The 22,872-nt window shown below is 43.5% G+C and overlaps 1 protein-coding gene across 2 annotated transcripts in view; it reads left to right on the top strand.

Moving 5' to 3' along the window:
• The window catches only part of iqca1 (IQ motif containing with AAA domain 1), a 305,109-nt gene that overhangs the window by 111,421 nt on the left and 170,816 nt on the right, over window positions 1-22,872 (top strand). The gene's annotated exons all lie outside the window — the stretch shown is intronic.

A 22,872-nucleotide genomic window follows, 5' to 3' on the forward strand; every position in this document is an offset into this window, starting at 1 on the left:
CTGTACAAGTGATGATGTAACAGTCACATGGGATAGAGTGGAGAAGAAGAAGAAGGTACAGCAGCATGAAGGATGCTAGCTACGTGACATGAAGAGAATGTATATAGTAACTGAATAATAAAGAGTTGTTAGTTAACCTTTACTGCAGTCTAACACGTGCTGTAGAATGCCCTACAACACTACTAATACAAACACAACAACACAATATGGTGTCAGCGATAAAACAACGGTGAAAGTGACAAGGAGAATTTGAAGATATCCTTAACTTTGGAGGAAACATGAGAAGTTTAAAGATAAATACTGGCCTGGTACAGTAAGAAAACTACTTAATGCGGAAGAGGCTGTGGAGAGCATCACAGCTGTGGTGAGTCAGAGCACAGAAATACAGGCTGCACCACTGAACAGAAGCGTGATAGCCTGCAAGCAGAATCCAGCGATTGGGTAAACCACAATACTGACAGTCAGGGCTTGCGTTAAAAACATGTCTAAAGGCATTATGCTCAGAAAGTTTAAAAAAAAGTTGGGAAAAACCCAATCCTTCACTCAAGCTGACTGCGAGGGTGAAGAGCGGGAAACCCTCGGAAAGTGTGGGAGCTCCTGAGAAGTTCGGGAAACCCTAAAAAACAGCAGGCACACCTGCATTAAGGCAAGCAAGCCTGAAAAAAATAAACAAACTGCATTTCTCAGAGAAAGGGGAAAACCCTAAAACAGCAGGCACTTTCAAAAACATCTGGGACACCTGCATTAAGGCAAACAAGCCTGAAAAAACAAAGTTAATTTATTAAATAAAGGGGGAATGCCTATTAAAACAGCAAGGAACACTCGAAAACAGCTGGGACCTCCATTAAAGCAACCGAGCATGAACAAAAAAACAAACAAGCAAAGTTTCTTAAAAGGGAACACCCTAAAAAGATTATTAAGAAAGAAATATGGATCCAAAATTGGGAATGCCAGAGATTTTCCAGAATCAGGAGAGATCCCATCAGATTCAAATTGGCTATCATGGAGAAAAAGGTTCCTAAAGTTTAGAATTGCTTTGCAACTCCATACAAAACCTGAAGTCGAACAAGTGAACACCCTCCTATATTCAGTAGGTGCAATTGCCGATGACGTAATTGTCTGACAAGGGATCAACGAGACTACCGATAAATTCGAAGAGGTACTCCAAGCCTTTGATAAATATTTTAATCTCGGTACCAATAAAATCTTGGAAGGAGCCAAATTTAATAAACAGGTACAGACTATTGGTGAACCTGTAGACTCCGATATTAAGGATCTTTACAGATTGGCAGAAGGTTGCGAATACAGCAAATTAAAGAACTAATCAGAGACAGGATAGTCGTTGGCATAGCGGATGAATCCTTGTCAAATCTGTTGCAATCTAAGGAAGACCTTACACTGGAAAAGGCCATTCAAATTGAAAGATGAGCTGAAGTTCACAAACAGAATAGAGACATCCTACAAGCTGAAGACAAGCCATGGATGAGAAGCAGTCCAATGCCCGTCCAACTAGTTAAGGCAAAGCCAGGGAAACGTTTTGAGGAACAGAAAAAAAATATACACGTGAGAAGGCGCATGAAGTAGGAAAACCTTGCCAACGTTGTGGTGCCAAGAAGACCCACATACGAGAGCAGTGCCCAGCAAGTAAAGCTAAGTGTTTTCAGTGTGCAGAAACTGGACACTATAGGAAGATGTGCCACAGCAAAATTTCTTCGCTTAAAGGTTCAAAGCAGAAGGCCTTTCACGCAAACAGTGAATCAAGTTCATCAATACCTGCAAGAGAAAGAACCAGGAAAGTTCTTAGGAAAAATCAGTAATCCAAACCAAGATTTCTGAATAGCAGATATCTACATAAATGGACACCTCACAAATTTTAAGCTTGACACAGGGGCTAGCATCACGGTATTGTCTGACCAAGAGCCATGGGTGAAGAGACATTACCTGCAACTGACAGATATACATTTGCATGGTCCACAACTGCGTGTAAAAGGCAAACTCCAAGCAACTCTTCAGCATAGAGGCAGACAACCTTATACCTTATACGTCCTACACAATCAAGAGTTTTCCTAACTGAGCAGGAATGCATGCTTACAACTGCAGTTGATTAAATAGATAGCCAAAGCAAAGCAAACAAAGGTAAATAATTCCTTATTATCACCAACAGAATTACGAATAGGAAGAAAGTTAAGAACACAGTTTCCAGAAGTGCCAGAACAATTAATGTCTTGATTGAAGAAACAAGACTACGGCAAAGTTCGAGAAAGAGAAAGCTCCTACAGAAGGAAACAAATCCTGGATTACAGTAGGAGATTTTGAGCGAGAAGCTTACCCAAATTAAACAATGGTCAAAAGGTTTGGATACGTGACCTAGAACTAGAAGGTACAGTAATCCATAAACATGAGGACTATCAGCAATCATAGGCTATATGAACGAATGAAGAGGGCATATGATGGAATCAGAGGAATATCATTCCTATTCAGCAAAAGCAACAGGTAATAATCGATCTGCAAGATCCAGATGAAGATGAACAAACCCAAACTGAATGAAATACTACAACCGGTAGAAATGAAATGCCAAGTCAGCAGCCCAGGCTTCCCAAGAGGACTACTGATCATCTGAGACAGATTACAACCCGATCAGGGAAAGTTGTTAAACCTCTGATGTGACTGAATCTATAAAGTCAGAGACTTGGGAGGAGAGAGTAGTAGAGACGACATAAATGTATATATGTTTGGAAAAATGTTGGATAAAGACTTGGGGGAGATGTAGTATAAGGATGTAAAGGGTTAATACTGAAGATAGTGAGAGAGACCCCTCCCACTGTACAAGCGATAACACAACAGTCATATGAGATAGGCTTGAGAGGAAGAATGTATAACAGCACGAAGGTGCTAGCTTAGGTGGATTGCAGAGAGTGCATATAGTAACTGTAAAAAATAGAGTTGTTAGTTAGCCTTTACCGGAGTCTAAGACTTTCTCTAGAAAACCCTTCAACACTATTAATACAAATCCAACAATGGAACACAATATACAAAATAAATTGCTGCTTTATGCCTAATGGAGGGCAGAATGCTCACTTCTGAGCTTTTTCTGCTTAGCCGCTAACATTCTAAAGCTGACTGGCTATATCTTAATTTCCACTTCAGGCCAATGCCTGCCTCTCAGTTTAATTTAAATGCAGTCAATTCAATATAACTCATTCCTGAATCTTATTATGGAAATGGTCAAAAATTGAGGGGGTTTGATGGAATAGATAGTGAGAAGCTGTTTTCACTGGCAAGAGGATCAGTAACCAGAGGATGCAAATTCTAGAATAATGATCAAAAGAACTGGGGAGGAGAGATGATGAGCATTTTTTTTAACACAATGAGTTGTTATGATCTGGACTGTGTAACAATTTTTTTTATAGATAAAATTGTATTCATATTTACCTACCTCAGTCAGTCAGTAAGGATCTCTCTCCCTTAGGGGTTTGGGTACTTTTTGCTGGGGCTTGCATAGTCCCACTTTGTCGATTGCTAAACTTTATTCTTCATTGGTTCTCAAATCCTAGTTATTTATCTTATACTTTAATATATTACATATAAAAATCTGGATAGATATGTGATTGTGCTAGAGATGGTACAGAGGAGATTTACGAGGATGTGGCCAGGAATGGAGAATTTTAGCAATGAGGAAAATTGGATAGGCTGGGGTTGTTTCCCTTGGAACAGAGGAAACAGAGTGAAGATTTAAGAAGGTGTATAAAATTATGAGGGGTCTATGTGACTGGATAGAAAGGACCTATTCCCGCAGCAGACTGATTTAATAACCCGCGGCGTAGGTTTAAAGTAATTAGCAAAAGAAATAGTGGGGACTTGAGAAGTTTTTTTGTGCAGAAGGTGATGGGGACAGAGAGCCTCACCAATTTTGAAAGATACTTTGATATGCAAATGATGTGCTATAGCCTACAGGGCTAGAGACCAAGAGCTGGAAAGTGGGAATAGACCGGATCGCACTTTTTCAGCCAGAACGGTGGGCTGAATGTTCTCCTTCTGTGCCATATATTTTCTCTAGTTCTATATAGGGCTAGATATTCTGCTATTGCACAATTGGGTGCATCTTCATCATGGGAGACATCTGCCTGTCACAAAGATTCACCTGTGACACCAGCTGATTTTCTGGTATTGAGGTCATTTAAATAATTTTGTCAGGCTTTGTAATTGTTATGATCCCCATGGAGATCAACAAAGCAAAAGAACCAAATTTACTGAATCATCCCAAATAGGAAAGAAACCAAAGGGACAATATTTCACTTTTACAACTTTTACTTGAACAATCAAACCAAAATCAACATATATTAAACAGGAATTAATAGGCAAATCACAGTCTATATATATTGCAAATGACACAGTAACTATTGAATACAACAAAGATAGATCTCATGGATTTACTGGGCAGCCACTTAGCATACATGACACCAATTACAGCCACAAAGTTCTTCAAAGCTCTTACCTTCCTCAGGTAGATCTCCAGCTCCTTTCTTCCAAGATGTAATGACTGACTCTCATCTGGAAGCAGTTCCCCTTCAATCCCAAACTCCACGCGTATGGTCTTCACCCAAAACGGAGCACTTCTCCAGAACCTTCTCAGCTGTGCTCATGAGAGGCTTGATGGCATGAATCCACCAGTACTACCTGTGTCCGAGACCTTCAGTGACAAACCTATGCACTGTATGGCCAGATCTGGTTGTTTAGTTACTCTAAATAACTGAACCAGCTCCTAGTACCAGCCTTTACTTTCTTCAACCTGACTGCACTGCACCCTCCTGCAATCTGAGCTCCGATGTATTTCTTAAAATGTTTATCTGGCTCCAATCAATTTCAGTTTTCCCAGAAACCAGAGGTTTGTGTTTCCGATTCTGAAAGGACAGTCTGTCTGAGTTCCTCACAGTCTTTTTTTTTATTCATTCATTGGCTGTGGGCATCGCTGGCCATGCCAGCATTTATTGCCCGTCCCTAATTGCCCTTGAGAAGGTGATGGTGAGCTGCCTTCTTGAACTGCTGCAGTTCATGTGGGGTAGCTACATCCACAGTGCTGTTAGGAAGGGAGTTCCAGGATTTTGACCCAGCAACGGTGAAGGAAAGGTGATATTGTTCCAAGTCAGGGTGGTGTGTGGCTTGGAGGGGATCTTGCAGGTGGTGGTGTTCCCATGCATTTGCTATCCTTGTCCTTCTAGGTAGTAGAGGTCGCGGGTTTGGAAGGTGCTGTTGAAGGAGCATTGGTGCATTGCTGCAGTGCATCTTGTAGATGGTACACACTGCTGCCACTGTGCGTTGGTGGTGGAGAGAGTGGATGTTTGGGGATACGGTGCCAATCAAGCCGGCTGCTTTGTCTTTGATGGTGTCGAGCTTCTTGAGTACTGTTGAAGCTGCACCCATCCAGGCAATTGGAGAATATTCCATCATGCTCCTTACTTGTGCCTTATAGATGGTGGACAGGCTTTGGGGAGTCAGGAGGTGAGCTACTTGCCACTGGATTCCGAGCTTGTGACCTGCTCTTGTAGCTACAGTATTTATATGATTACTCCAGTTCAGTTTCTGGTCAATGGTAACCCCCAGGATGTTGATAGTGGGGGATTCAACGATCGTAATGCCATTGAATGTCAAGGGAAGATGGTTCGATTCTCTCTTGTTAGAGATGGTCATTGCCTGGCACTTGTGTGGCACGAATGTTACTTGCCACTTATCAGCCCAAGCCTGGATATTGTCCAGGTCTTGCTGCATTTTACATGGACTGCTTCAGTATCTGAAGAGTTGTGAATGGTGCTGAACATTGTGCAATCATCAGCCAACATCCCTACTTCTAACCTTATGATTGAAGGAAGGTCTTTGATGAAGCAGCTGAAGAAGGTTGGGCCTAGGACACTACCCTGAGGAACTCCTACACTGATGTCCTGGAGCTGAGATGATTGACCTCCAACAACCATAAAAATCTTCCTTTGCGCTAGGTATGACGCCAACCAGCAGAAAGTTTTCCCCCTGATTCCTATTGACTTCGGTTTTGCTAGGGCTCCTTGATGCCATACTCGGTCAAATGCTGCCTTGATGTCAAGGGCAGTTACTCTCACCTCACCTCTTGAGTTCAGCTCTTTTGTCCATGTTTGAACCAAGGCTGTAATAAGGTCAGTGGCCCTGGTGGAACCCAAACTGAGCATCAGTGAGCAGGTTATTGCTAAGCAAGTGCTGCTTGATAGCACTGTCGACGACTCCTTCCATCACTTTACTGATGATTGAGAGCCGAATGATGGGGCAGTAATTGGCCAGGTTGAACTTGTCCTGCTTTTTGTGTACAGGACATACCTGGACAATTTTCCACATTGCCGGATAGATGCAAGTTCCAGTCTGTTCCAGAACCTCACAGTCTGTCTCAAAAAAAAAACAAGCTTTGCAATTAGGGTCGTGCACCTATCAGAACATGTGACAAGTCATCTGTTCAAACAGCAACTTGCACATGCTCTCCCACAAGTCCCGCAGACTGCAGATTCCATGACACTTCCCCCTCTTGGGAAAAAGAAAACTTTTCCATAGTAAAGTTTTCTTTACAACAGTTTAGAAATACATCAAATTCATAACATCATAAACATTTTAAGAAATCATTTATTACATACTGTACAGGTAAAATTTTTATATTCCACAATTATACATATTGTATTTACAAAGTCATAAGGGCTTAACCAATAACAAAACCAAGTAAATGTGACAGTTAGGATTAACAGGATTCAAACATCATATAATGATAACTCGGAGTCTTCTATCTCTCTGGATGTATGAAGGAATTAAGAAAGTAATGGGCCCAGCAGCAACCAGATCAGCTCCCGTGAAGAAAAAGACAGGAGTGATCATCACTGAACCTAGCAAGCAGATGGGAAAGTAGTTGGAGCATTACCTTGAACTGTATACAACAGAGAATGTTGTCACTGAAGAAGCTGTCAGTGCATTCCAGACTTTCCTTTCATTGGAGGAGCTGGACAGCAAACCCACCATATCAGAGCTCAGTCTCACCAGTAGTAAAGCCCTGGGAAATGATGGCATTCCACCTGAAATCATTAAAAGTGGAAGTTTGGCACTAATAGAATATCTCCATAAACTCTTGTGCTTCTGTTGGACGGAAAGATCTGTGTCTCAAGACATGCGTGATGCAAACATAGCCACCTTGTAAATTGCACCTTGATTGCAGTGACTGCAACAATTACAGAGGCATCTCCTTGCTAAGTATTGTGGGGAAGGTCTTTGCTTGCGTTCCTTTGACCAGATTATAGACCCTGGCGTCACACATCTATCCTGAGTCTCAGTGCGGCTTCAGAGCTGGCAGATCGACAGTCAACAGGATTTTCTCACTTCAACAGTTACAGGAGAAATGTCGAACAGCGCAGACCACTCTATCTTGCCTTCATAGGCCTCAGCAAGGCCTTCGATCTCGTCAGCAGAAACAAACTCTTCAAACTGCTGCAGAAAAGAGGCTGCCCTTTTGGACTCCTGGGCATCACTTTTTCTTTCCACAAGAACATACACATTTCCATCAGTTACAATGGAGCAACGTCAGCAGCGGGGTAAACTAGGGCTGTGTCCTGGCGTTAGCTCACTTTGGCATATTTTTCTCCATGCTGCTTTGTACGTTTTCGGTGACTCACAGGGGGTGTCTACCTGCCTACCAGAGCTGATGGCAAGCTGTTCGACTTGGCAAGACTGCACACCAAGCCCAAAGTGTGTAAAGTACAAGTCAATGAGTTGCTGTTGGCTGATGACACTGCGCTGACGTCCCAGACTGAAGTTCACTTGCAGCAGCTTGTACATCGATTCTCCTGGGCCTGCAAAGAGTTAGGACTGACAATCAGTGTCAAGAAGACCAAAGTTTTGGGCCAGGACATAGAGACTCCACCTTCCATCAACATCGACAGACTCACTTTGGAAATCGTTGACAGCTTCACAAACCTTGGATCAACAATCACCCGCAATCTGTCCCTTGCTGCCGAAATCAGCACCAGGATTGCCAAGGCTGCAACTGTCATGTCACAGTTGAGAAGCCGAGTGTGGACCAGCAGCAAACTACCAAAAATACAAAGCTCCGTGTGTACCAGGCTTGTGTTCCTAGCACCCTCCTTTATAGTAATGAAACTTGTGCAAGCCAAGAAATGTGGCTGAATAGCTTCCACCTCTGCTGCCTCAGACGAATATTAGGCAACTCTTGGCAGGACAGAATGTCGAATACAGAAGTACACCAGCATGCAGGGATCCCCAGCATGTTTGTCCTCGAGTTAGCGGTGATTCTGTTGGCTGGGTCATTTGTGTTGAATGGATGACGACTGCATCCCCAAAGATATGCTCTATGGCAAGCTTGCTATCAGCACGAGACCAACAGGTTGTCCATGTCTGTGATACAAGGATGTTGTAAGCAAGACCTCAAGTTGACAGGGATTGGAGTCGATGCATGGGAAGTGCATGCTGCTGACCGGAGTTCCTGGAGAATGGCAGCAAGTATGGGTGTGGAAAAAGTAGAGGACAAAAGAAACAACCAGATGGCGGAAAAGAGAGGCTGGTGGAAGGAAAAAACACAGTTCAACCTCAGGCCAGCGCAATTCATCTGTGCCAGCTGTGGAAGGAATTGCCACTCACAAGTCGGCCTTTCCAGCTACAGCAGATGATGCTCAATTCAGAAGTGACATACACCACAGGCACAGTCTGTTGTCTCCCTAGAGAGATGGATGCCATCATCCCTCTCCCTTACACCTCTTCTTTAAACCTCTGGATAGAGTATCAGCAATGACATTGTTTTCCTGCAACATGCACAATTTTTAGTGTAAATGCCTGTAACATTAAACTCCAGCAAAACTGCCTGAGTTGCTTTGTTCTGAGTTTTTCTAGAAGCACAGGTGGGTTGTGCTCTGTGGAAACTAGTACCCTCCCCTGCTTATTGGTTGCACATACCTCAAACTGTTGAAGAGTCAAAGCGAGACTTAAAGCCTCTTTCTTGAGTTTATTTGATGCTCCTGAAGCTTCCTGGAGAAGTAGCGAATGGGCCATTCCATTCCAGAATCATCATCTTGCAGCAGCACTGCTTCTATCCCAATGTTACTGGTGTCAATAGCCACTTTGGCTTACTAAAATCTGGGATTGCAAGAACTGGCTCCTTTATCAAAATGGCCTTTAACTTTTCCAATGCCATTTGGCATGACTGACCATTTGAACTTCATGTTTTTCTTCAACAAATTTGTCAGGGGTGTGACTACCGTGCTTATTAACACAGTTTCAAATATGAAAGTATAACTATATACCCTTCCAAAATAACCTAACACACACACTGGTTGAAGAAGAAAAAAAGAAAAATGATCAAACTCGCTCTGCAGAGATCAACTTTAAAAACAATACTTTGGCCAAGTTATTGTCAATTCTTGAAGAAAAAGGATAAGATATGGAATGTTCCAGATGGCCTTTGGTCTGGCGTCTGGGTACACGTAGACAGCTGTCACTGGGATCTTTCTGGAGCAGTTCTGTTCAGGAGATATTGAGGAGTAGTCTGGCAGACATTTCAGGAGAATTACTGCATCAGTAATTTCAGCTATCACACTGGATTCTCAAAAGCTTTTTCAAAACAGATGGCAAAAGATGAATTGGGTGGCTTCTCTCTTAGCAGGCTACACACCAAATGAGCCTGCAAACAGCCCAAGCCAAATCAAAAAGTCAAATTTCCTGACAACCATAAACCTAGACATGTGACTTCTCTACAAACAACTCCAATAGCCAGCAAGGCTCCTTATGTTTATTTAGCACTTAATTGTCTCTTCCATTAAGTGTTTTTTCCCCCAAAAAATCCAATGTGTCCTTCCAGTAACCCTCTCAAAGAAAATCCAGGCACCTCCTCAGTCTTTCCAATGGTTTAAACACGAGGCCTCAAAAAATATTAATAATGGAAGCACCTTTATGACACTATGCCTTTGTGAGACCTGTCATAGCCAATCCCTAGCAATTGCTTTGTGAACCCTATGGGAGTCAATCCCTAGTGATTCCCTGATGCATTGGCACAAATGACAGGAGATAACAAAAATAGGGCGGCACAGTGGCATAGTGGTTCGCACTGAACAGCCTCACAGGAGCCTCACAGCTTCAGCAACCCGGGTTCAGTTCTGGGTACTGCCTGTACGGAGTTTGCAAGTTCTCCCTGTGACCGCGTGGGTTTCCGCCAGGTGCTCCCGTTTCCTCCCACAGCCAAAGACTTGCAGGTTGATGGGACAATTTACAATGGCCAATTTACTTTAGTGTAGGTAGGTGGTAGGAGAATGGTGGGGGTGTGGTAGGGAATATGGGATTAATGTAGGATTAGTATAAATGGGTGGTTGTTGGTCGGCACAGACTCGGTGGGCTGAAGGGCCTGTTTCAGTGCTGTATCTCCAAATAAAAAAAATAAAATATTGGATTTTGTGTTTCTGTCATTTGAGTCCTTTGATGGAACTAATAGAATGAGTCCTGGGCCTTTTTTCCACCTTTTTCCAGTTCTATCAAAAAATAGCTGGAGGCAGAGCAGAAAGTATCAGCCATAATGTTTTGGTTCATGTGCTGCTAAAAGTTAAAATAATTTTAGGCAAACTTGAAAAGGTTTGTACAGAAAGGAAAATAAATTGGTAGCAAAAAATAAACTTCAGGCATTTTACTACATCCTGGTTCATGTGAAAGAAACAAGTTTCTTTTGTTGTTTCTTACTAACACACATAAATTTGGACACTTTTAAGTCCAGATGTGAAATATTTAGTCACAAAGAACAAAGAGAACAAAGAAAATTACAGCACAGGAACAGGCCCTTCGGCCAATCTTTCCCATATATGGGGGAGGTGCCAGAGGATTGGAGAGTGGCAAAGATGATATCCTTATTCAAGAAAGGGTGTAAGGACAGTCCTAGCAACCATAGGCCAGTTAGTTTAACATCAATGGTGGGTAAGGTTTTCGAAACAATAATTAGGGAAAAAAATCAACGGAAACTTGGAGAGGGTTGAGTTAATTAAGGATAGCCAGCACGGATTTTTAAAAGGCAGATCATGCTTGACTAATCTAATTGAATTTTTTGATAAAGTAACATAGAAGGTTGACGAAGGGAATGTGGTGGATGTTTCTATATGAATTTTAGGAAAGTGTTGATAAAGTACCACATAAAAGACTGGTTAACAAAATTGAGGCTCATGGAACAAAGAGGGTCAGTGTCCAATTGGATAAAAAAAATTAACTTAAGGACAGAAAACAGCGAGTTGCTGTAAATGGTTGTTTTTCAGATTGGAGGATGGTCGACAGTGGTGTTCCCCAAGGGTCAGTGCTGGCACCACTGCTTTTTTTGCTATATATAAATGACTTGGATCTTGGAATACAGAGTAGAATCTCAAAATTTGCTGATGGCACCAAACTTGGAGGTGTGGCAAACAGTGAGGATGATATGAACTGCCTGCCACAGGACATAGGTAGGCTAGCAGAATGAGCAGACAGGTGGCTGATGGAATTTAATACTGACAAGTGTGAGGTGATGCATTTTGGCAGAAGGAACAGGGAAAGGCAATATATACTAAATGGCACAGTTCTAAAGAGTGTGCAATTGAAGCTGGAACAAGAAAGATGCTCTCCTATCTGTCTCCCTCTTGCTTTCTCCCAAGCCACCGGACCCATGGAAGACATGTAAATCTCAAGAGAGAAAAGACTCCGACATCGAAACAAGTTGAAGCATGAACTGGCCCCAACAAACAGCAGGCCTACTGGCAACCAAAGACTCTACATTGAACTCAGAGGACTGTAATTGTAATTCCGATATTACCTGAGACTTTTCCCCTTTATTCTTTTCTACTTTTCTGTCTCTTTCCACGTGTGCGTTTATCATGTATGCATGCTACCGTGGTTGCATCACATATTTGTAGTCGTTAACCGGATTAGAGTTTAAGATTACTAAACTTCCACCTTTCTTGTTTAAATCTAAGGAAACCAGCCTGATTTCTTTGCCTTACAATTGGAGCAGTGAACAAGAATTCACTGAGGGTGAGCTAAAAACATGGTGTTTCTAAAATTAAACCCTTTTATGGTTAAACCAGGCAAAGGCTGAGAGGCAACCCCTAGCCCCTTCTTACCTTGTTGTAACACCATAAACTCGTACATTCTCCCTGGCAACGCGTCTACCAACCAGACTCCACCTGCCAACCAATCAGCACTCTCTTCTCATACAGTATAAATGTGTTGCTTTCCCGTACATTTGTATGTTTGTGAATTGTCCTGATGAGTGCAAGATGAAAAGCTTCGACAAAATGTCTCAATACTCAAGTTCTATATTACCAAATGACTATAATATCTAACATTAGATGTGATTCCGCAATTGAACAGCACTTATTAAACAATCCCAAGTGTGCTAAGAATTACATTAACAGTCAATTTAAGATTATCAGTCGAGCTTACGATGTGTTTCTTTACGCTTGCTGGAAGCTACATATATTCATACGCAGGAACCTGTCCTCTGCAGGCAAAACGAACATGTCCAGGCTTTGCGCCATTTCTGAATTAAACAAAAGTGTGGGGGACAGTAGTTTTCTGGTGCAGTCTCCATGGAAGCGCCTCAGCCAATCAGAGCCGACTTGCCAACCAATCAGCACCCCTTTTCTAATACAGTATAAATTGTTGCTCCCTTTGAAATTTGGCATTCTTGCATCTGTTCTGATGAGTGCTAGACAAAAAACTTCGACATCATGTTTCTTTTTTCAGCAATACTCAAGTGCTATACAGTTCTGAAGGAATGCCAGACTCTGCATTATGTACAAGAACATATAGAACAGGGTCAGTAATACATTTGTCAATATATATTTGACTGATCTAGAAACTACATTGGAGCCAACAACATTGACTGGGCTGCATTATGTTAATTTCTTTTTATACTTTTGGCAGGCTGTACCATTGTTATCATTATAGTCGCCTCACCAGCCTTGGGTGGGGGGAGAGAAATGGTTGTCGCATTTGCCACAGCATGGCATGCCCAGCAGAGTTGACTGAAGTGGAAAATATTTTAATTTTTTTCTAAATCACCCGCCTTGTTTAGTGCAGTCAATTATGCTGTGATCGACAACAGTAGGCAAGTTGGCCCTTTAGATTTTAAATGTCTCTACTGCCCATCGCTATCCTTTGCCACTTGAAGGTGTCCTCAAAGTTGGCTTTTGATGTGATTTCTGAGGATTTGTTTTTTGTGATGTTTTTAATGTTGCCCTTTTGCTGTCTCATTGGGTTGTATCTTAATTTGCCTACTATTTTTGTTTTGAGTGGCATCTACTGTCAAAGAGACAACAAGGTGCACCCATTACATGCAGCTCTGTAATGGAGGGTATGGAGTGTTGGACTGCTATAGTCAGTATCAGTTCTTCCAGGCTTGCCAGATTTGAGCCCTGAAATTCTTCGAGAGGGCTTTTGGGAGCAGATCTGGGCAGGGTAGAACTTTCGACTACACCAAGGATGTTTCCATGATCCCATCTCAAATCCCAGGGTCATAAGTATTTGCAAATTGTGGGCATTTTTTCCAAAAAACAGTCTAACTTTGATATCTATCTCAGCTGAGGAATGAAGTTATCCACTGAAAATATGGACTGTCATTACTTTTTGCAAAAAATGAAAATGTTCAGCAATGTGCCACTTTTTCTGCAAGGAATTACTTTCAGGAAACTATCCTTTTAAGGTTTAAATACCTCTCATCTCATTCTTAGCAATGCTGGTTGCCAGGGATACAAATTGAGGGAAATACACAGTTTGGCCTAATTTATGGAAGGCTACTATCCTAGCTAATCAACCAGTTTTAAGACTAGATATAAGTGGTGCGAACCACTCATGATATTGGCCACTTGCTGATGTGTCCAGCCAATCAACAGCATGGTGAACGCAGTTTGGATCCTGATATCATTTAATGAGCAGGCAGCACGTGGTTGGCATGCTACCTGTGTCGCAAACAACAGAGGCGGATTAATTGCATATCGTGATCCCAGCACCCATTTTCAGGTGCTTTCTTCCAATGTTGAAGAATACATGAATCATGTGAGGAATTTTTTTTTTAGTGTAAAGATATCAAGACAAAGTTAACTTTAGGACTTTGTGTAAATTATGCAGCCATGCATTTATTTACCTTTCCAGAGACAGTGCTCTCAATACTCAAGTCATGCTCCTCATCTCCCTGGGCCGAAAAGGCAGGTGGTGGGGGGAGGGGGCTGGGTGGGCAAATCCCGCATCGGCCAGCTGGAACCCCCCCCTCCAGACCCATTCTATGGCACCAGGGTAATTAAAAGCATGGCACTGGGATCCCCTTCCCTTCAAAGACAGCGTTCTAGCCTCCAAGAGCTGCCGGCCAATCACAGAGCTGGCAGCTCAGCAGTATCGGCAGTGCCGCTGGGTTCGATGGCTACTGCCAGTACTGCAGAGACCTTGGACCCAAGCCCAGCGCTGGAGACCCAGACCTCAGGTAAGTGAGGAGTGGTCGCCGGGGCCAGTCTTGAATGCCACAATGAGGTTGGTGGGGAGGGTGGACATTAAGTACAGGGGGAGGGGGCGTTCAGTGAGGTGGGGTTTTTCCCGGAGGGGTCCTCCGTGGTCCAGATTGCCCACGGAGGAGGACCCCCCAAAGCCCAGCGGATGGTTGCCTCGTTTTACTGGATGAATCCCAGCCGTGGGGGGAGAAGGCCCTTAAGTGGCTATTAATGGCCTCTTAAAGGGTCTCAATCGGCCTCGGTGGGAAGGATGTCGAAGGCCTATCCCGCCCTGACAAAATCATATTGTGACAGGCCCTCTGCCCACCCCGCGCCACCTCCCATTGCAATTCTATGGGCTCCTCCACCACTGGACCCATCTCAGGGGAGTGGGGCCCATAAAATTCAGCCCTACATGTGCAAGCTCAGGTTCAAATATATGAGACCTGAAGCTTCTGCTGCATCTTAAAATATGATCATTTTTATATGATGTGTGTTGATGTTGTATTTAGTAGCATAACAGTGACATACTGGAGAAAGTCTCAGACTCAACATAAAGTTAACTAAGAACTGTCTATTATTTACATAATACGATATACACTCTCCTCAAGCCTCCGAATTGAGCATCCTTCGTGCTGCTGTCTCTTCTCCCCAGCCTATCCTCATGTGACTATAACATCATCACTCTTCCAGTGGGAGGGATTGCTCTGACAGTCTTCAGCATTAACCCTTTACATCCTTATCCTAGATTATATTGCCCCCATTTTCTACATAATGTTCCTGGATAAAAGATAAAAAGTAAAAGCATTCACATAGTCCTAGCACAGCTGAGGAGAAAAGCAACTGTGTCAGAATGACTCAGTTTAGGCAGATTGGGCTCTAAACGCGTCTTGCTTGTTTACCACCAGTGCTTCTCAGCTTGTTTGGTGCATGTACTTGCCAAGCTGAATGTCTGCACGCCAAGCTTGAGTGCTCCCTGCACCAAGTACATCCTTCTGTGCCCAGCTGCTCTGAGTGCTTCCAGGTCTGCCAGTTTGTTTGCTTGACCAGTTAGCCTGAGTACATCCTAGTTACCAACTTTATGCTTAGCTTGAATACATTCTAGCCCACTTCTGACATATCCAATCTGACTGCTGACAATGTATTTTTTTGTTATTCTTTCATGGGATGTGGGTGTCACTGGAAAGGCCAGCATTTGTTGCCCATCCCTAACTGCCCTTGACAACTGAGTGCCTTGCTAGGCCGTTTCAGAATGCAGTTAAGAGTCAGTGCCATTGCTGTGGGTCACATGTCGGCCAGACCAGGTAAGGACGGCAGATTTCCTTCCCTCAAGGGCGTTAGCGAACCAGATGGGTTTTTACGACAATCAATGATAGTTTCATGGTGGCGTTACTGAGACTAACTTTCAATTCCAGATTTTTATTAATTAATTAAATTTATTAATGAATTGAATTTAAATTCCACCAGCTGGCATAGTGGGATTTGAACCCGTATCCCCAGGGTATTAACCTGGGCCTCAATATTACGAGTTTAAATAGTTGTTTGGTAGTACAGAACTTGAGTGTTGCTGAAAATAGAGACACGTTGTCGAAGCTTTTTGTCTTGCACTCATCAGGACAATCCGCAAGAATACCAATGTAAGGGAAAACAACAACTTTATACTGCATGAGAAGAGAGTGCTGATTAGTTGGCAAATGAGCTCTGATTGGTAGAGGCGTTGCCAGGGAGAATGCTGCAGTTTATGGTGACTGACAGTTAACTGCCAAGCTTTGTTTGAAATTTAAACCAGGCAGCTTGACTCTGAATGGTCAAGGCATTGCCCTGAGCAATGAACCAGTGAATGACTGTTACTTATTTTGTTCAGCTGAAACAGGCATAATGTGTGTACATTTCCTTTCTGTCTGCGAAGAACAGGGCCCTGTGTATTAATATATGTAGCTTCCAATACGTGCAAATTCTGTGAGCATACTGCAAGCCCTACTGACGATCTTAAATTGGTTGTCAACTTAATTCTTAGCATACTGAGGATTAATTAGCAAATGTTTAGTTTAGTTTAGTTTAGTTTAGTTTAGTTTAGAGATACAGCACTGAAACAGGCCCTTCGGCCCACCGAGTCTGTGCCGACCATCAACCACCCATTTATACTAATCCTACACTAATTCCATATTCCTACCACATCCCCACCTGTCCCTATATTTCCCTACCACCTACCTATCCTAGGGGCAATTTATAATGGCCAATTAACCTATCAACCTGCAAGTCTTTGGCATGTGGGAGGAAACCGGAGCACCCGTATCGCAGAATCACATCGAATGTTGGACACTGTGTTTTGGGTTTTGCAAGCACGGTCTGCTTGGGTATGGCCTGTACCTTGCCCGTTGCGAACCATGTATGCTCAAATAGATGGTGTTGCCATGGGATCTCCTCTAGGCCCAGCTCTCACAAACATCTTTGTTGGGTTCCATGAGAAATGTCTCTTTGAGGGAATGGCACCTAACCTCCTACCTCTTGCATATTTCCGACATGTAGATGATAGGTTTGTTATATTTGAATCTGAAGCTGCATGCAATAATTTCCTTCCACATCCTAATGGATTCCATCCTGCGCTCAAATTCACCTTTGAAATGGAGCAGTCAAATGAGCTCCCTTTCCTTGAATTACTCATAGTCATAGAGTCATAGAGTTATACAGCAGAGAAACAGGCCCTTCAGCCCATCATGTCTGTGCCAGCCATCAAGCTCCTATCTATTCTAATCCCATTTTCAAGCACTTGACCTGTAGCCTTGTATGGTATGACATTTCAAGTGCTCTTCTAAATACTTCTTAAATGTTGTGAGGGTTCCTGCCTCTACCACCCCTTCAGGCAGTGTGTTCCAAAATTTCTTTCCTCAAATCCCCTCTAAACCTCCTGCCCCTTGCCTTAAATCTATGCCCCCTGGTTATTGACACCTCCGCTAAGGGAAAATGTTTCTTCCTATCTACTCTATCTAAGCCCCTCATAATTTTGTATACCTCAATCAGGTCCCCCCTCAGCCTTCTCTGCTCTAAGGAAAACAACCATAGCCTATCCAGTCTCTCTTCATAGCTGAAGTTCTCCAGCCCAGGCAACATCCTGGTGAATCTCCTCTGCACCCTCTCCACTGCAATCACATCCTTCCTATAGTGTGGTGACCAGAATTGTACACAGTACTCCAGCTGTGGCTAACTAGCGTTTTATACAGGTCCATCATAACCTCCCTGCTCTTATATTCTATGCCTCGACTAATAACGGCAAGTGTCCCAAATGCCTTCCTAACCACTTTATCTACCTGTGCTGCTGCCTTCAGTGATCTATGGACAAGTACACCAAGGTCCCTCTGACCCTCTGTGCTTCCTGGGGTCCTACCACCCATTGTATATTCCCTTGCCTTGTTAGTCCTCCCAAAATGCCTCACCTGACACTTCTCAGGATTGAATTCTATTTGCCACTGCTCCGCCCATCTTACCAGCCCATCTATATCATCCTGTAATCTAAGGCTCACTATTTATGACACCACCAATTTTCATGTCATCTGCGAACTTACTGATCATACCTACCATATTCACGTCTAAATCATTAATATACACTACTAACAGCAAGGGTCCCAGCACCGATCTCTGTGGTACACCACTGGTCACAGGATTCCAATTGCAAAAGCAGCCCTCGACCATCACCCTCTGCCTCCTAACACTAAGCCAATTTTGGGTCCAATTTGCCAAATTGCCCTGGATCCCATGGGGTCTTACCTTCTTAACGAATCTCCCATGTGGGACCTTATCAAAAGCCTTACTTGAAGTCCATGTAGACTACATTAACTGCTTTACCCCCATCTACACATCTAGTTACCTCCTCAGAAAATTCAATCAAATTTGTTAGAGATGATCTCCTCCTGACAAAGCCATGCTGACTATCCTTGATTAATCCCTGCTTCTTGAAGTGGAGTTTAATCCTGTCTCTTAGAATATTTCCAATAGTTTCCCTACCACTGATGTTGGACTCACCGGCCTGTAATTACCTTGTTTATCCCTGCTACCCTTCTTGAATAATGGTACCACATTCACTGTCCTCCAACCCTCTGGCACCTCTCCTGTGGCCAGAGAGGATTTGAAAACTTGTGTCAGAGCCCCTGCTATCTCCTCCCTTGCCTCACATAACAGCCTGGGATACATCTCATCTGGGCCTGGGGATTTATCCACTTTTAAGCCCCTAAAACCACGAATACCTCCCCCCTTTCAATGCTAATTTGTTCAAGTATATTACTCCCTGATCTCTCACCTCCATCGTCCTTCTCCATAGTGTACACAAATGAAAAGTAATCATTTAAAACCTCACCTACCTCCTCTGGCTCCACACACAGATTGCCACTTTGGTCCCTAATGGGCCCTACTCTTTCCTGGTTATCCTCTTGCCCTTAATATATTTGTAAAACGCCTTGGGATTTTCCTTTATCTTGCCTACCAGTGTTTTATCATGTCCTCTCTTCGCTCTCCTAATTACTTTCTTAAGTACCCCCATGCACTTTCTATACTCCTGTAAGACCTCCACTGTTTTCAGTGCTTTGAATCTGCCATAAGCCTCCTTTTTCTCTCTTATCCAATCCTCTATATCCCTTGACATCCAAGGTCCTAATTGAGAAATCTGCTAAGGGGTTCTCTACCACGGTCTGCCAGAAACCTACTTTCACTGGTCAATACACGTGTTACGACCAAGTGAGAATGAGGTCTAGGGTTCCCTTTCAACCTTCACCTGGTCTTACTGTAGCAGGGTTTAATTTTAAGCACACCATGTTTTAGCTCCCCCCTTGGTAAATCCTTGTTTACTGTTTTCCAATTATAAGTCAAAAAAACCAGCACTCACAGGTTTTCTTGGGTTTAAAGAAGAAAGATTACATTTATTAAACTTAAACTCTAATTCAGTTAATGCCTACATGATGCGCCCATGCAAGCATGCATATGCGATACACACATGCAGATAGAGACGGAAAAGAGCAGAAGAAAAATAAAGTGGAAAGGTTTGAGGCAATATCTGAAGAGTTTTTGTTACGGTTCTTCGAGCTCACTGTAGAGTCCTTGATTGTAGATAGATCTTGCTTTTCGTTGGAGTCTAGTGTTCTTCCTAAACCTTGTTCGCTGCAGCAGACTTTTCTCTGTTGGGATTCATGTGTCTTCAGTGGATTCAGAGGCTTGTGCGAACGAGATGTGAGCAGACAGGAGAGATCTTCTCAGTCCAAGAGAAAACAGTCTTTCCACTCAAACTCTCTGTGGCTAGTTCAAAAAAACCCTGGAACCACTAGTTAGTCATGTGACCAGCTGGTCCAACCAGTCCTGGCCCCTGTAGATTGCTTCAATCCAGCAGGCCCTGGAATGCGCTTCCCCACCCCCTCACTGTCCAGTGATCAACATCCATTGTGGGTTGAATGTGTCAGGGAATGGTCCTTTGTCTACACAAGCACCGTCTGTTAATATGCAAATGTTTTTTCCAGCCACGGCTGATCTATACAACAAGTCATTTCCTCGCTCCAGCAACAGTTAAAAATCAATGTTCTTATGACAAAACCAATGTGCCTCATTCTTGGCAGGTGGGGGCCTGCATGACACCTCCACACCCAGTGAAATGAAATGTGATTTGAGAAAAGCGCATTTCCTAAAAAGGGTCGAGAGAAAATATAAGATACAGAATTAAAAATGCACTTCTCTCATTCATTCACTTATTACAGCCTGTCTTTTCTTGGTGCTGCTTTAATTGCCCCTTTTTTCGCACATCAATAAACATGTGGCTCTTTGGGAAAGTTTTTCTTCAGTTTGCCCATTTCCATGGCTGCCTAGGGTCTTTGAGATGGTTAGGTTTAATCAGCCCTGAGTTGGATTTTGTTTTCAGGAGAGTCAGTAGTGGGCGGGTCTATCATGAACTCTTCTTCAGTACTTTGCTGAGTCATGCAAAGGCTTTTGACTTTAGGGGGATAGGTGGTTTCTTTCCTTTGACTGTGGAGGAGAATTCTTTGCTAATCTTTCCTTTGTCCTCTGGGACACTCTTGCCTGCAGGCATTTTTGCAGACTCTACTGCACTCCTCTTGGCACTTCGACTAGGTCAGGCATCACCCACACGGTTTCTCTAGTCCCTAGGGGTCTTTCCTTGTTTCTGCATGTCCTTGTAAATGCTGATGGCAACTCTGGTGGGTGTTCATCTAGTGTCGGCATTTACACAGGAGGATGTGGGGTCTAACTTTTCACATTTTTTAGGTTTGGCTGACCGGACAGTAGGGGTTGTAAACCGGGATTCCTCCTGGACTTTCTTCAACCTGTCCTCTTGGTCGTTTTTTTCCCCTTCCCTTTCTAACCTTTTGCCAGCTTTGTGTTTGCCTGCCCCCTTTTGTTCTCGGCAGGGGTCCCTTACAGTTCACCAGCCCACTGCTGGAGGGTCCTCCTAACACCGGTACAGGACTTAGGGGTGCAGGTTTCACTGTAGGTTGCTGTTTTCCCCTTAACCTGGCACATGTGGCAACTCCTGCAGTACTCCACTACATCTTCGTGGAGTTTTGTCCAGTTAAACTGCTGTCTGATGCAGGCTTTGGCCTTTTGTAGACTACAACCACTGTAGTCTCGTGGGCCCTTCTTAATATTTCTCTCCGGTACCTCTGCGACACCACTAACTGGTGAACTACTGTTCACTCCTTGCTCCCATGTCTCTGAGGAGAACTCAATTTCCTCATCAGTACCTCATTCTTTAAATAGTAGCAATCAGAGACTCCCTCTGCTTCAGTTTCAGACTGGGCAGCCTGTGCTAACTCTTGCAATATTGGACTGGCTTGCTGAGCCTCAGCTAGGGAAAATCCATTTAATTCATTCCCTGGGTCTTCTAACTTTCCAAAGAAAGTCTCAGACAGACAGACCTGGTCATCTGCCTACAGTGCCAATACAGTCTCCTCTGGGGAAGCTGGTTTGATCATGGTCTGATCCACTACAGATTGAGGGAAACTGCAGGGGTCCATCTCCTGCCACGGCTCTGTCTCTCTGACCTGTGGTCTTTCTTTCACTACTGTAGGGCTACCACCTTCGCCCGTGCAAAGATCATTACCTCGGCGCAAGTCAACCCTGTCCACAGGCAAACTAGGGACAATCCCTACGGTCACCGGTCCTGTAACTAGGTCGCACTCCAGGGTGCACCTGGTGTACAGGTACAGGAATACAGTGCCCTCCAATACCATTCACCTTCATTCTGTTGTTCACTGCACTCTCTGGGAGAATGGTCAGTTGAAATTTATTAAACTTAAACTTAAACTCTAATTCAGTTAACGCCTACGGATACACGACGTGCCCACGCAAGCATGCATACGCTATACACACATGCAGATAGAGACAGAAAAGAGCAAAAGGCAAATATGGTGGAAAGGTTTGAGGCAATATCTGAAGAGTTTTTGTTCTGGTTCTTCGAGCTCACTATAGAGTCCTTGATTGTAGGTAGATCTTGCTTTTCGTTGGGGCCCAGTATTCTTAAACTTTGTTCGCTGCAGCAGACTTTCCTCTGTTGGGATTCATGTGTCTTCAGTGGATTCAGAGGCTTGTGAGAAAGAGATGGGAGCAGACAGGAGAGATCTTCTCAGTCCAAGAGAAAACAGTCTTTCCACTCAAACTCTCTGTGGCTAGTTCAAAAAACACCCCTCGAACCAGCTGTAACCAGCTGGTCCAACCAGTCCTGGCCCCTGTAGATTGCATCAACCCAGCAGGCCCTGGAATGCGCTTCCCCATCCCCTCACTGTCCGGTGATCAACATCCATTGTGGGTTGAATGTGTCAGGGAATGATCCTTTGTCTACACAAGCATTGACTATTAATAGGCAAATGCTTCTTCCAGCCAACAAGCCATCTGTTCAACAAGTCATTTCCTATCTCCAGCAACAGTTAAAAATGAATGTTCATATGACAAAACCAATGAGCCTGATTTTTGGCAGGTGGGGGCCTGCATGACAACACGCGTTGGGATTCTTACAGTTCCATGCACTATAGATGCAGGACGATTGTGAAGAAGAACTTTGTTGCACAGCGTGTGGTAATGACCTGGAACTCGCTGCCGACAACGGTGGTGGAAACAGAAACAATCAATGATTTCAAAAAGACATTGGATGGGCACTTGAGGAGAATAAACTTGCAGGGCTACGTGGTTAGAGTGGGGGAGTGGGACTGACTGGATTACTTTACAGAGACCTTGCATCAATTTGATGGGCTGAATAACTTCCTTCCGTGCCGTAAACAATTCTAAGACTCTAATATATTGAAATTCATATAACGAGAAATCCGTAGCAGGTCCAGCTGATAAATCTTTTTCCTACACCTTCAAGACAAACTCTTGCACTTCATTT

Source organism: Heterodontus francisci, chromosome 7 (assembly GCF_036365525.1).
Source record: "Heterodontus francisci isolate sHetFra1 chromosome 7, sHetFra1.hap1, whole genome shotgun sequence".
Taxonomy (NCBI): Eukaryota; Metazoa; Chordata; class Chondrichthyes; order Heterodontiformes; family Heterodontidae; genus Heterodontus; species Heterodontus francisci.